This window comes from Bidens hawaiensis, unplaced genomic scaffold (genome assembly GCF_021521415.1).
Source record: "Bidens hawaiensis isolate Kalapana, Puna unplaced genomic scaffold, B.hawaiensis_p1.1 tig00041729_1, whole genome shotgun sequence".
NCBI classification, from domain to species: Eukaryota; Viridiplantae; Streptophyta; class Magnoliopsida; order Asterales; family Asteraceae; genus Bidens; species Bidens hawaiensis.
In genome coordinates, this window is record NW_027497394.1 from 1 (window position 1) to 14399 (window position 14399).

A 14399-nucleotide genomic window follows, 5' to 3' on the forward strand; every position below is an offset into this window, starting at 1 on the left:
GTTCTCCTATAACAACAACTACCATTCAAGTATTGGTATGCCGCCATTTTAGATGCTTTACAGTAGACGATGTAGAACCCCGGTATGTTGGGGAGAGATTGGTCAGAACAAGACGGGAAGTTTAGAAGTTGTTCAAGAAACCTCGACAAGGTTCGATCAAATCAAGGAAAGAATGAAAGCTGCTCAAGACTGACAGAAGTCGTATGCTGATAAGCGGCGATGACCAATTGAGTTTAACGTTGGTGACAATGTGATGCTCAAGGTCTCACCTTGGAAAGGAATTATCCGTTTTTGGAAGAGAGGGAAGTTATGTCCAAGGTACGTTGGACCGTTTAAGATTATGGATCGTGTGGGTGAAGTGGCGTACAAGCTAGATTTACCTGAGGACTTAAAAGGAATTCATTCAACCTTTCATGTTTCTCATCTGAGGAAATGTCTAGCTGATAACACGTCTCATGTGCCATTGGTGGATATTGGCATTGATGAACAGCTGAACTACATTGAACAGCATGTAGAGATAGTGGACCACAAGTAAAAGAAACTTCGTCTCAAGATTATACCCTTAGTGAAAGTGATATGGAAGCATCGCAAGGGATCAGACGTCACCTGGGAAGTTGAAGAAGAGATGCGCAAGTTTTATCCAGATTTGTTTCGGTAATAGTTAAGTTTCGGGGACTAAACCTCTATTAAGGAGGGAAGACTTGTAACATCTCGTTTTCCTCGTTTCGGTTAATAAAATAGAATATGAGTTATTATGAGTCGGGCTAGTGTTGGGTTAATCGAAATGGGTAATGGACTTGGGTTAATAAAGAAGGAAGTAAGAAAAGGCCATGGGCTTATGCCCATGACCCATAATATATAAACAATCATTATGCATTAATCCAACCATTTCACTCATTCCTTACACCATCAAAAACACACACTTAGCTCTCTCTCATCCTACTTTCTCTCTCTAGCCCGAATCACCAAGAAACCCGAGCATCAACCCGAGGTAATGATAGTATGATATTGTATAGATCCAAACCGGCTAGATCTAGTCGCGAAACGACGAGCCAACACCGTTTAAAACCGTTAAAGTCACGGGATCCGAGTGAAATCGGGTATGAACTAAGCATAATATGAGCCTAGGAGTCACCCTAGCTCAGATCTGGATCGAACGGGACGAAAAATGTTGAAAAACGGTGGAAAACAGGCGAGATCTCGTTTTTCCGGCAAGATCCCGGTTTTCCAGCGACGACGGTGCCGGAAAGGCGGCACCGAAAGTGGGTACGAGGTTAGGGTAATGTCAGAGAATGACCTAGCATTCTCTTACCTAAACCTAATTCGTTAACGGGAACTTAACGAACGAATCTTAATTCATTAGTGAGAGTTTAACGAATTAGCCTTATTCGTGAGTAATTCGTTAAAGAAAGAATGACAAAGTAGCCTCATTCGTTAAGGTCCAATTCGTTATGATGACCAGTTCGTAATAAGTTCCAGTTCGTTATAAGTACTGGTTCATTAAAAGGTCCAATTCGCTATGAGGACTGGTGCGTTATAAGGTCCAATTCGTTATGAGGACTGATTCGTTATAAGGTCCAACTCGTTATTATAGCAAATTCGTCATGAAGGCAGATTCGTTATGAAGTAACGAATGGGTTCATTCAATATGAACCCCATTCGTTAAGGGACAAGGACGAACTGGAAGTTTGAAAGAAAGACAGAAAGGTCCCTGGACTTAGAATTAAATGGATTAATTACAAAGAAGCCCTCGAACTTTTTAAGTTAGCAAATAAAATAATAATTTAGAACTCTAATGAAAAATTTGTTAGGACAGTTAATGGAAATAAAATTTTTCCAAGATGACCTGGCAACTCGACCCCAGCCAGGGGCTTTGCCCCTTGGACCCTGCTAGGGGTTGCCGCCCCTAGAACCCCGCAGCCAGGGGCGCTGCCCTCGGAACCCCGTTCGTTGAGGGTTATAATTAAACTAGAAACACGATATGGGTAGCGATAGATAATTGATACGTGTACTTGTTATACAGTTAGTCGCGCACAGCTAAAGAAAGGAATAACCATAAATGGTGAACGTAACCGCGTTCAGGTGAGTTTCTAGCCCCATTCCTTGTAATGTTTTCGGGGCTGTGTGCATACTCGATGTGATTAGCTAATACACTTACCTTAAGTGGTAAGTGTATGTCTTAAATGATTATTTTATGAATGAATGCTTGACTATGCATGAATGATCTTCGGATATTGCATGTACCATCAAGGGATAGTTCAAAGATATGATACATATATATATATATATATATGATGTATAAATGAGGTATGAACCTATGGAAGTTATAATTATGAATGTAGAGTAAGGTATGGAAGGTATAGTTAGAAAAGGGAACAGACCCTAATAATGTCGGTGAATGCAGGGAACCGACCCTAATAATGTCGGCGAACGTAGGGAACCGACCCTAATAATCTTGGCGAATGTAGGGAACCGACCCTAATAATGTCGGAGAATGTAGGGAACCAACCCTAGTAATATCGACAAATGTAGGAGACCGACCCTAATAATATCGGTGAACGTATATGACCGACCCTAATAATATCAGCGAAGGTTATAGAGCGGAATGCTCTTTAAAGCGTATATGTATGAATGAAAGTATGTACGTCACTATGAAAGAAAGAATGAAAGTACGTATGTATGGAAGTATGTAAGTAAATATGAATGTATGCACCTTCGGGTGCATATGTAAGTATGTGAATGTATTGTATGTCGTCTTATTAACTAGAAATCACTCAGCGTGGCTGACTATTAGTATGCACGCAGGTTAATCGACTGAGACAACTGGCTTGAGAGAGACACATGGCAGGATTGGAAGAGACTGGCATCTGAAGATCTGTTATGACGTTTGATATTATATGTTATGTTATGTTTTTAAAAGACAAGTTATGAACGTTTGTAATGAACGGTTGACTTTTAATACTGTTAAAAAGTTTAAAATAACTCTGATATTTAGAACTGTGTTTATGAATAAATCCAACGTCCAAATTAAGGCTCCGAGAACGGGGCCTTACATGTAACCAATAAGGAAAGGACAAGCTGGGAAGCAGACCCAAGTTTTCGAGTAGTTGTCGTATCGGATTAAAGAATCGAAAGGTCGGAAAATGGTTTCCGGTGGGAACAGTGGTCGGATATCGTCTATTTCAGGGTCTGTGAATTTACAGATCTCAAAGGATGGGTTAGCGAGAAGGTTTTGAGATTGCATTTCTGATAACTCAGAGTGATCGAAAGAAGAAGAGGAACCGGTAGACATATTTTGAGAGTAAATATTGTTCAAAGAAAACGAAATAAGAAGAAAAGAGGATACCTAAATGGTTGTTGGATTGTGTGGTTATAAGAGGGTTAAGATGATCGCATATATAGGCGGCGGATAACCATGGGTTTATTGATAATAATTGCGTCTGACACAGGTCTAATCAAATTATCTTTTGCAGGGGATTCAAAATTCAAAATGACAGTTGTAACACATAAACACCCGCCATTTTGGGGGCAATTGTTAGGGAATAGAATTTATGCTGAAATTCTCTATCCTTAAGTAACTTATGGATCAATTATCCTTGAGATATGTTACAGGTTGCGAAGGATCAAGGATCCTCGGTATTATTTGTATACTAACGATTGTATTTGAGTGTTGTTGTGATCAATAGGTATAACGGATCTATGACCAAGTCTACATGATATCTCGCTACTTGACTCCTTCTGCACGTGGTCAAAAGGAGTGGACGAAGCTAATGGAAGAGTGGTGGTTTTATAGGACTTATAGTTAGTTGTTATTTCCTATTTATAAAGAGATTATTGATCAGCTAGGGACACGAGCGCAAACTGAATACTTACACTCTTGAGCAATATCAAGAATTTTTTCTAGCAAAACACACACATATAATTCATTGTATCGTTGATCATAATCTCCACTATTGTAACCCGATTTCTTAATTAATATAGTGGTTATAGACAATTGTCGTCACCCAAGGTTTTTATGCCGGCGATCCTCTAAATATCAATAGCTTTTCCTCGTATAATTCTTTGTGTTCATCAAAATATTACATATACAATCACAAACACCAACTCCCACAATTACGAATTTGGTTACATTATCCTTAGTTGATTTTTGACCAAAACACTGATCATACAAACTGGTGTTGAGTCATGGATGACACCGATTGTAGCATACCTCACATCAGGAATACTCCGGGAAGAAAAAGTTGCGGCCCGGAAGATCTGACACAAAGCCCTAAATTACCAAGGGCAAGATGGTATTCTATACCATAGATCCTTCCTCGGCCCACTCCTGAGATGTGTGGATGTCGAGGATGCAAATTATTTGATAAGGGAAGTTCACGAGGGTATTTGTGGTCTTCATGCAGGTCCGAGAATGGTTGTGGCTAAACTCATGAACACAGGGTACTAATTTCGGGGATGCACATGGACGCAATGCAAAAAATCAGAAAATGTGATTCATGCCAGCACCATGCCCCCAATATCTTACATTCAAAAAACGAGTTAGTGCCAATAACATCCGCAAGGTCGTTCCAGAAGTTGGCAATCGATATCATGGGTTTGTTCCCAGAAGCCCCGGGATGTGTCAAATTGCTGATTGTGGCTATTGATTATTTTACCAAGTGTGTGGAAACTAAACAGGTTGCCTCAATCACTGTATCCAGCATCAAGAAATTTCTGTGGGAGTTCATGATTTGCCGTTTTTGCCTCTCGCATAAATTAATCAGTGATAATGGAACCCAGTTCGCGGATAATGGGCTGCAAGCACGGCTGAAAGAACTTCAGATTACCCAAGTGTTTACTTATGTAGCCCACCCGCAGGCCAATGGTCAGGTCGAAAGAGTATGACTTATGGCACTGAGGCCGTGATCCCAGCTGAAATTGGAGTTCCATCCGCACGAATGTTGGCGAACAATGATAATGAAAAGTAGTTACGGGTGAACTTAGATATCCTTGAAGAAAGGAGAGAACTGGCCTTGATCCGCGAGCATAATTATAAACGACAGTTACAAAAATATTATGACTCAGGGGTTAAAAAAATGTAATTTCGATACGGGAGACTTTGTCTTCCGCAACAATGAAGCATCAGACCAAGAACCTCTGGGTAAATTGGCCCCAACTTGGGAAGGTCCTTACAAAGTAAAAGAAGTAATATCAAATGGCGCTCACAAGTTGGAGAAATTAGACGGGACAGACTTCCCTATAACTTGGAACATTGCACAACTAAGAAGATGTTACATTTGAGAAAGAATTAGGTTACGTTAATTCTTCCTTTTCGGCCCCGTGCAAGTCTTGTTTAACAAATATCCTGGTTTGCATGCCAGAAGGGACCCACGTGTCAAGAAAAAAATCATGGCCTGCGTGCTAGAAGTAACCCGCGTATCCTTAAAGAAAAAACCCTGGTCTGCGTACCAAAAGGGAACCGCGTGTCCTTAAAGAAAAATCCCTGGTCTGCGTGCCAGAAAGGACCCGCGTGTCCTTAAAATAAATTGCACGTAATCCTTTATTGACAAATAAGAACATCCTAAATTCTTACACTTATATTACATATTAAACAAAGTGTAAAGGATAAAACAACTTCTTATATTAATGAGTCAAAAGGGATTGCAAGTTTAAAAGACGGTTACATATGATCAAATACATGCGGTTACAAGACTACAACCAAATTACAAAGGTGGATCCTCATCATCACCATCCACATTCGGGTCCACTTGATCTTCAGTATCTTCTTCGCGACCGATGGCAAAATATGCCTTTAACTGGTCAACCCCATCGTCTTGTTCAGCAAGTTCCGCCACTGCTTCCTCAATAAGAAACGTTAGCTTGTCAAAAGCTTCCATCTTCTTAGCATATATTTTTGTGGTATCTTGGCCATGTAGTTCAAACTTTTCAAGAGGGTGTTTGTCCTTTGCAAACTTCAGGCCCTCTTGGAAACCTACTTGGCGGCCAGCTTGGGATGATGCAACAAGCAACTCTGCAACGCAGTCCCCAAGCTCAGCACCATCCCGAATGTGCTAAATAACCTAAAAACAGGAAGTATAAGAAATGAATATGGATGCATGTCTTCATCATAAAGTAACTAGAGGAAGAAAATGTTACCTGGGGGATTCCCTCAGACATCAACCATTTCTTATCCGCTTGAGCCCGGATAAGCGACATCTTGTGCTCCGCACAATCCAAAGCCTGCTCCCGGTTATTCTCAGCAAGCTTGGCAATCTGGTCATCTTTTGCAGACGCCCCAGCCTTCAAAGCCTTTATCTCTTCCAGATAGGAAGAGATAAGGTCATTCTGTTCATCCACTTGTTTTTGTAATGCCGCCTTGCCTTCGTCGGCACGGATCAACTCAACCTTCTTAACGAAGGTATGATCGCGAGAATCCATGAGGATGGCATTCTGATGTTTGCATGCCTCCACCCATCCATTGGTAGCAACTTCTTGTCAGGCCTTCTCTTCTTCCAACACCTTCTTCGCATCCGATAACTGCCATTTGGCAGTGTTAGCAGCGACGTTGTAGTCATCCGCCTCTTTCTTGGCCACCTCAACACTCTTCTCCAACTAATCCTACATTTCACTCATGGCTAACCAGTCTCGATAAATTTCTTAACCAGTAGAAACCGCGTTAACCATGTTATAGGAGAAAGAGTTGGCCAATTCATAATGATGACGCCCGTGTTGGCGTTGCCTCTCAGCAGGAGGAATGCCTCGTTGTAGGAGTTCGTGACAAACATCATTGTCAATAAACAACGAGCCTTGATGTAAAGACCAACGCGGGTGATGTATCAACGAATCCTCATGAGGGTTGGTGTGGCCATAATACCCCGCAGACCCTCAATCTTCATGAAAGCGTGAGGTAGATGTCTGAGGACTGGTGGCAACAACGTTTGCCCCCCCCCCCCACCCCTGATATGCAAAATGAGGAGGAGAGTTGGGAGGCGAAGAGATGACAGGCTCGTTGAAACTTTGTGAAATACCCCCATGCCCATCCTTGTCGGGAAGAGTATCTCTTAAAATGATTGGATCTTCAATGTTCTTTGGTGGTGAGTTGGGTGGAGGCTTAAAACGTGGATTTGGGCGGCGATGCGGGTGGAGAAACAGGTGGAGTTATCTTTCCTTGGTCCGGTGGGTCCTTGGGATGTTCCTCTGAAAAATCTGCAAACACTTCACTTCCTCAGGAAACATATTCCTCATTAAACATAACTAAGGGTACAATAACGTCAAAAGTAATACATGGGTAACTTTTGAAGAGGAAACAAGGTTGATGCGATCCCCTAGCCGCACCTTCTTGAATTTGTTGGGAACAGCAGGTTTGGATAGGTGTAATTTTCCCTTTCCAGCTGGCTTTGGGGCATCCGCATCAACAACGTCGTGCTTGTCTTCACTGGTCACAACTTTAGAATTGGTTTTTCCCGCATCTTCAGCTTTGCTAGTGGATGGGTTTTGTTTCCTCTTGCAGGTCAGGCCTGCAATAGCATTCATGATACTCTCAGCATCAGTAGTATCAACCGAGAATTCCTTTTCTTCTTCGTAGGGTGATGATGCATCAATAGAAGAGAAAAGTACAATCACCCCACTAGAAGTAAACGTTGATAGAGGACGTGTATTCAAAGCTCCCTTAACTTTTGCAAGCATCTCCTCACCTTTAGCAAACATGGCCTCAGATACCACAGGTTCCGAGCGTAAAGCAGCTGGAAACCGGAAATTATCACTGGTGCGATCAAGAAACGGCAACTCCTACAGATCTCGAGGGAGACGTGCCATAAGTCCCGGCACACGATCCAACAACGTGCACAGGATCGATCCCTCACCTGAACAAATAAATAGTTAGCATCTGAATAAATCCTTAAAGAATAAAGATAAACGTACTATCATCAGGCTTCTGGTAGAAAGGTTCCAAATCTAGAAAGGGCCACAGGCGGCTCATGCCAGCTAGTATTATTGCACCCTCTGTTATCGCACGCATAGGAGTAGGTGTACGAGTCATCCTAATAAACCACGGAAGATTCTCATGCGCTGCAGCGTGTATCTCTGGCAGCTTGTCGTTGGAAAAACGGCGGACCATCGGAAAAGGAACGACGTCTTCCCGGATCCAGTAACATTTTGGGCGCCATTCATATGCACTGCGTGGCGGCTCCGTACCTATAAAACTTTCGCCCGTGGTTGAACAACTATACCACCCGCCACGACTTTCCATCTTGTAGAAAACGGCAAACTTATCGACAGATTGTACCAAATTGTTAACACGGCAACAAACTCAAAGTGCCAGATCCTCATCAGTCGAAACGGGTGCACTTGTGATAAGTGAACCCCGTAACTCGTCAAGACAGCCCCAACAAACTTTGTCACAGGAAATCGGAGTTTCCCATTGGTAAAGTCCTCAGCTTATAGGGCCATTTCCCATTGGTAACGTCTATGGCAGGGAATTCCGGCCCCCATTCTAGAGCCAAGCCATAGACGTTAACGATGTCTTCGTAATCTCTCCTCTTCCGACTAACAATGATGTTGTCAATTAATGGATTAATTTTCTTCTCCCCGGCCATTATTTCAGTGGGTAAGGGGAAACAACGAGCAACCGTGAGTAATTTGTAACGTGTAAATCAAGAATTTGAGAGAAAAATCAGGAAGAAACTGAATTAAAGGTGATAAAAATGAAAGTGGAGAAGGGACTGCCTTATTTATACCCATCGCAATTAATGTGATGGGAGTGTCACCAGTGGAGAGAGAAAAATTGGTCCATTCACGTAGCGACACGTCACGCGGGAAATCCGAAAAAGCGAAAAAGGTGTACAGTCAAATGAGTAGGTAGCCAGCGTCCACGTCAATTCAACTGTCACGTCATCCTTTTCATAGTTATCCATACAAAATAAAATATATTCATCCCAACTTGGAAATTCAAAAATTCCCCAAAATATCTTAAGTCCAAAATTTCACCCGCATAAAAACTTCATGCGCAAGAAACAATGGACAGGGGGGGACTTGTAGAGGTAGGGTACCAAAAAGACCCAAATACCCTTAAATACCACCTGCGGGTATGAGGGGATCCCCTCATATGTCACCCGCAGGACACATAAATCACCCACATAACTCAAAGACAAAGGAAGAACAATAGTACATCCTAAAAACTATGAGCGGGAGGATCTAGACGCCCTCAGAAGTCATCGTCATCTGTAGGGTACTATTTTCACCTGCAAGGATGGCCAGATGGCAACGTCATAGGACAGCTGTAATTAACCAACTCCCTTCTTGAAGATTTACCAAGATCCTTTCATGGAGAGCACGTGACCCATCATCCAATAGAAGAAGGACAGCTGGCAAGGTTGTTATAATCTTGCACATGGCCAAGTTTAGCTATCACAGAGGGACACGTTTCCAGGTTGTTACAACCATTCACATGGGACGTTTAGCTCAACCTATCATATAAGGACATGTGTCTAGACAGTTACAAGAGCATCTTCTAGAAAGGGATAGTTGGGCCAATCATATTCCCACACCCTTCGGCTATAAATACTTCACAATCTCCATGAGGTATACACCATTCACTCCCAACTATCTACTCTAAATACTTAAGTACTTTCTCTCTACCGGAATTGTACTTATTCTCATACCGGAGGGTGGTTACGGGAAGACCCCCTCTCTTTTCCTTCCCGTAACGAGCTCACGGCGGTTGTTTTGCAAGTTTTCGTCATTAGACTTTGGGAGATTTGACTCGTATCGTTAGCTGGATAGTATTTGACCATTACCCTGTTGACTCAACGGACCTAATCCTTTAGGGGATTAGGTCCGTGTTTCTTCAAACCCAATATGTCGAACCTACAAAAACTTTTATTTCTCCTTCAACTAATTAGAGAAGTTATGTGTACAATAAATTTTATTTTTCCTTCAACTAATTAGAGAAGTGATTTGTACAATACCTTTTTCTGTAATTAATCAAAATTTATCCCCCCGCACCCGCACCCACACCCACACTTTCCTATGCAATATATCATACTTTAAATTCAATCACTATCGCTTTTTCAACCAAAAAAACATTCCATATCTAATACAAATCCATATTCTAATACAAATCCATATCTAATACAAATCCATACCATAATCTATCAAACTATCGCTTTTTCAACCAAAAAAAACATTCCATATCTAATACAAATCCATATCTAATACAAATCCATACCATAATCTCCTCCATTCAAAGTTTTTTTTGCAGAAAATATTCAAAGTCTCACACTCACATATTCCCTTCCTTGAACTCAATCACTCGTTTCACTTTGCTTCTAAATTTCATGTTTCTAAAAATGGGTTGTTGTTTAACCACCACCGCTGTCAAAACACGAGACACCTCACCACCAAGATCCGGAGAAGAAAGAGTGAAAGAAGCAGCAAACTGAAGCAACCAGGCAACAACAACTCTGATCTAAAAACAACCTCGTTCAAGTTACCAACAATGAATTGAGAGAATGCTTCATCATCGGAGATGTATGCATACAGCGCCGCAACTCATTCCACCGGAGTGGAAGTAGTAGATGATGACGAAAATGGTGAAGTTACCCAGAAAGTAAGTAAGCCTTTGCAGGTGAAAATGGTGTCCAGAAGACCGCCGGTGACAGGTTACGGCAAGACGAGGACGTCACAAACTGTAACGGCAGCTTCACGGATTCGGAATGTTGGAAGCTGATCTAGGTTGGGATAATAACCTAGCTATAATGGTTTAATAGGTTATTTTTAGTTTAAACGTGTTAGCTAACTTCTTTAGTAAGAGATTTATGACATAAAATGTAAATAGATAAAAGAGTGTTGAGAGATATCACTAAAAACTAAGTAATATGGATATTGGTTTAGATGGATATTAAGGTTTTGTTCATTTTTTTGAAAAGGTCTGCGTAACCTCTTTTGTCTGCGTAATGAAGATCACGCGCAGACATTATCATCTGAAGACTATTTGTTTTCTCGAAAGCATTTCAATAAAAAACATCTGCGCAAGCTCTTCTTGGTGGAGACTTGGTCCATCTACTTCTGAGATCTTATAAAATACCACACCCTACCAACACCCACAGTCCACCATCACCACCACTCACCGTTCACCACCACCACCACCCACCCACCGTTCGCCACCACCACCGCCCACCCCACCACCCACCGTCTGCCACTGACATCCTCCACCACCCACCACCATTGTATGCCGCTGCCACCATCTACTACCACCACCATTGTCCACCACCCACCACCGCCTTCTACCACAACCACTACCACCACCCACCACTACCACTATCACCATCCAGCACCACCACCACCCAACGTCCACCATCAACCACCACCACTGTCCACCGCCACCACCGTCAACCACCATCGTCCACCTCAACCATCACCCACCACCTCCTTCTACCACCACCACCACCCACCGTCCATCACCACAACCCACCACTACCATTATCACTATCACACCCCGACCAAAGGCGACGCAACATGCCGTGATGCAACAGATTGCTCAAGAACACTATGACACTATTAAAGTGACAATATTTACTCAACTCGTTTACTTCATTCAATAATCACAAATACAAGTTGTTCAAGATAAGATACAAACAATTACATCAACACTAAATTCATTAAAGTATCCTAGAGGTATAATTTAAGTGATGAGTCTTCAATATTCATAAGCAACTTATAAATAAACCTGTAGAATGCATAAAAATATATTCGATCAACAAGAATGTTGGTGAGCAATACACTAGTTTTCGATATATGTATATAATGAGGCAAAAATCACAATTTACATGTGTAAATAGAATAATGCAACAGCCATTGTAAATGTAAAGTAAATAACTGTGGCTCCTTTCTATTTGGGAACAACCAAAATACTCGGAGAATGAGACCCTATTCTACTAGCACAAGGCTAAAGTAGTTAGGGGAGCATATGATCATATTCATTGAGGCGCAACAACAACATAAAAGTAAACACTCGTGCACATAATAAAATGAGGCATAAAAAAAGATCGAGCAGATATTCGTACAACACATAATGTTGAATTGTGGATTTCATAATGAGATCATAAAACAAGTAAATTTGAATATGGTTCGCATGTCACCCCCAAAGTATAAAAGCGTAAAAAGGGGGAGTGTGATTACTCACATGAAATAAGTAACTTGATGGATTGGTTTGCGGTAAACCAAAAAGGTAAGTTCAACGAGCAAGAACTAGATTGAGAGGGTCTTGAGTTAGAAGATGGTCTTAAAAGCTTTAAAGTTAAATAATACAACAAGTAAAATTAATAATTAAAGTTTGAGGGTTAAAGCGTAAATACATAAAAAAATTAAAGTAATGGTTTTTGAAAAGTAAGTTTGCTCGAAATCGGGTCTCGGTTTCATTAGTTTTAATTAACCTTTGTTAAGTAAATATGTGGGGATTGGTTTAATGCAATAGTGCACGAACCCTTGTTGGATATACCAAGACAGGATTTTAACGAGTGTTATGGTTAGTCGGTTCGGGTCATGATAAATTGTCAAGTCCGAATCCGACATTCCAAAGTGATAAATATCATGAGATAAATTATTTAAAATAGAAACTGAACCAATGTTAGAAGTTCTATTAAGGAGAAACTCCAAACATTGACATTAAGAAAGTGTTCGATTTTATCGGCCCAAGCTTGTTATAAGATCAAGTTGGATCCGACATACCAAGTACTATAAGAAAAAATTTATAATTAGTTTGTAAAATATCTTAAAAAGAAAATGTGAGATACGGTGGCCCGAAACACAAATTGTGTGTTTTAAGCGAGTGAACTCAGTTTAGTTCGGTTTGTTTGGTATGGTTGGTTCAAGACTTGGTATGTGACCAAGCTTGGGTCCAACAAATCCATATTATAATAACAAATACAAAAATGTAAATAAAAGAACGTAAACACTTAAAACTTACGTACAACTTGTTTTAAAACAATTAAATAAAGAGTTAAACGAGAGTTCGGTCTTGGTTCGGTCCTTGATTCGGAATAAGACCGAGTATGGTTACCACATACCCAATACCATGGAACTCATTACAATAAACTTAGAATTGATAATACTCAAGTCTTACATACAATATGTTTACAAATACAGTATTTAAACATAAGTTCGATTTTGGTTCGGTTCTTGATTCGGAATGAAACCTAGGATGGTAACCACATACCAAAATACCATTGAACTATTAAAATGATTTGGAAACTAAAATAATTAGGAACTAAATAATACTAACAAGCTTAAACAAAATTAAAGCATGAATTAAAGTGTTTAACAAGGACTATAATAGTCCTCCATGTAACCTTGCCTAGCAATACCGAAACCGACCTTGGCCGGAGAAGTGAAAGCCAAGGAAAGAAGGGGAATATATTTTAATAAAACTATAATAACATTCTTTAATTAACAAGAATTAGTTAGAAACAAGGATTAACATTAGTTTAACCTTGAGAAGTCAAACCATTAAGAACTGAAAGATGAATACTTAGAACATAGATTGGGGAGAGTTTGAGGTGAAAGAACAAACCCAAACGAGATGCATCGGTCTTTTTTATATAGGGAAAGAGTGAAGGTTAGGCCATAATGTTGTTTTCAAGATTTTACAAGCAACTGGATAGGTTAAATTGGTCAAACAAGGCATAATGCAAACAAAAACGAGCTGGTGGATCTACAGACAGGTGGCCACGCCCCGTGACCACCTCACCCTTCATTTCCGCATGGCGCCGCGCCCATGGGGGTGGGGTTTAGTCTCCAGCTTTTGTTTTTTGACGATTTAGGCTCCTGAAGTTCGTTTTAAGTCGTTTTTGGCCATAAAAGGGTGTTTTAAGGTATTGAAAAGGACGTTTCGCGATCCAACAAGTGTAAAACGAATTTGTAACATTAAAACCACTATTTTTATTAATATCAAAGAATCCGAAAGATAAAACGTGTCGGGTTTACCGTACAAATACAAATACGAATTAAACCGAAATGGCGAATGTCACAGTCTTTCCTACTTTAGGAAATTTCGTCCCGAAATTAAAATAAAGTTAAGAAAAAGAGGAAATTATCAACCGATGTTGTTTTCAGAATAGTAAGAAGAAAAATTTGAAGTAGAAAGAATAATTGTTGGAACTCGGGAATCAATCTATAACTATAACAGATCTCGGATCTGTGTTAATACGATTAATACCTTAATCAATAGATCTAGCTCATAATTAACTTTGATTAAGTGTTATATCTGTGTGTATATATATATATATATATATATATATAATCTATATATATATATATATATTAATATATAAAATCTATATGTTTATAGTAGTTGGTATAATATTAGGTTGAAGATCGAGAGAACGATTTGACAGCAATTCGATAATTAACTCTCTAAAAACTTA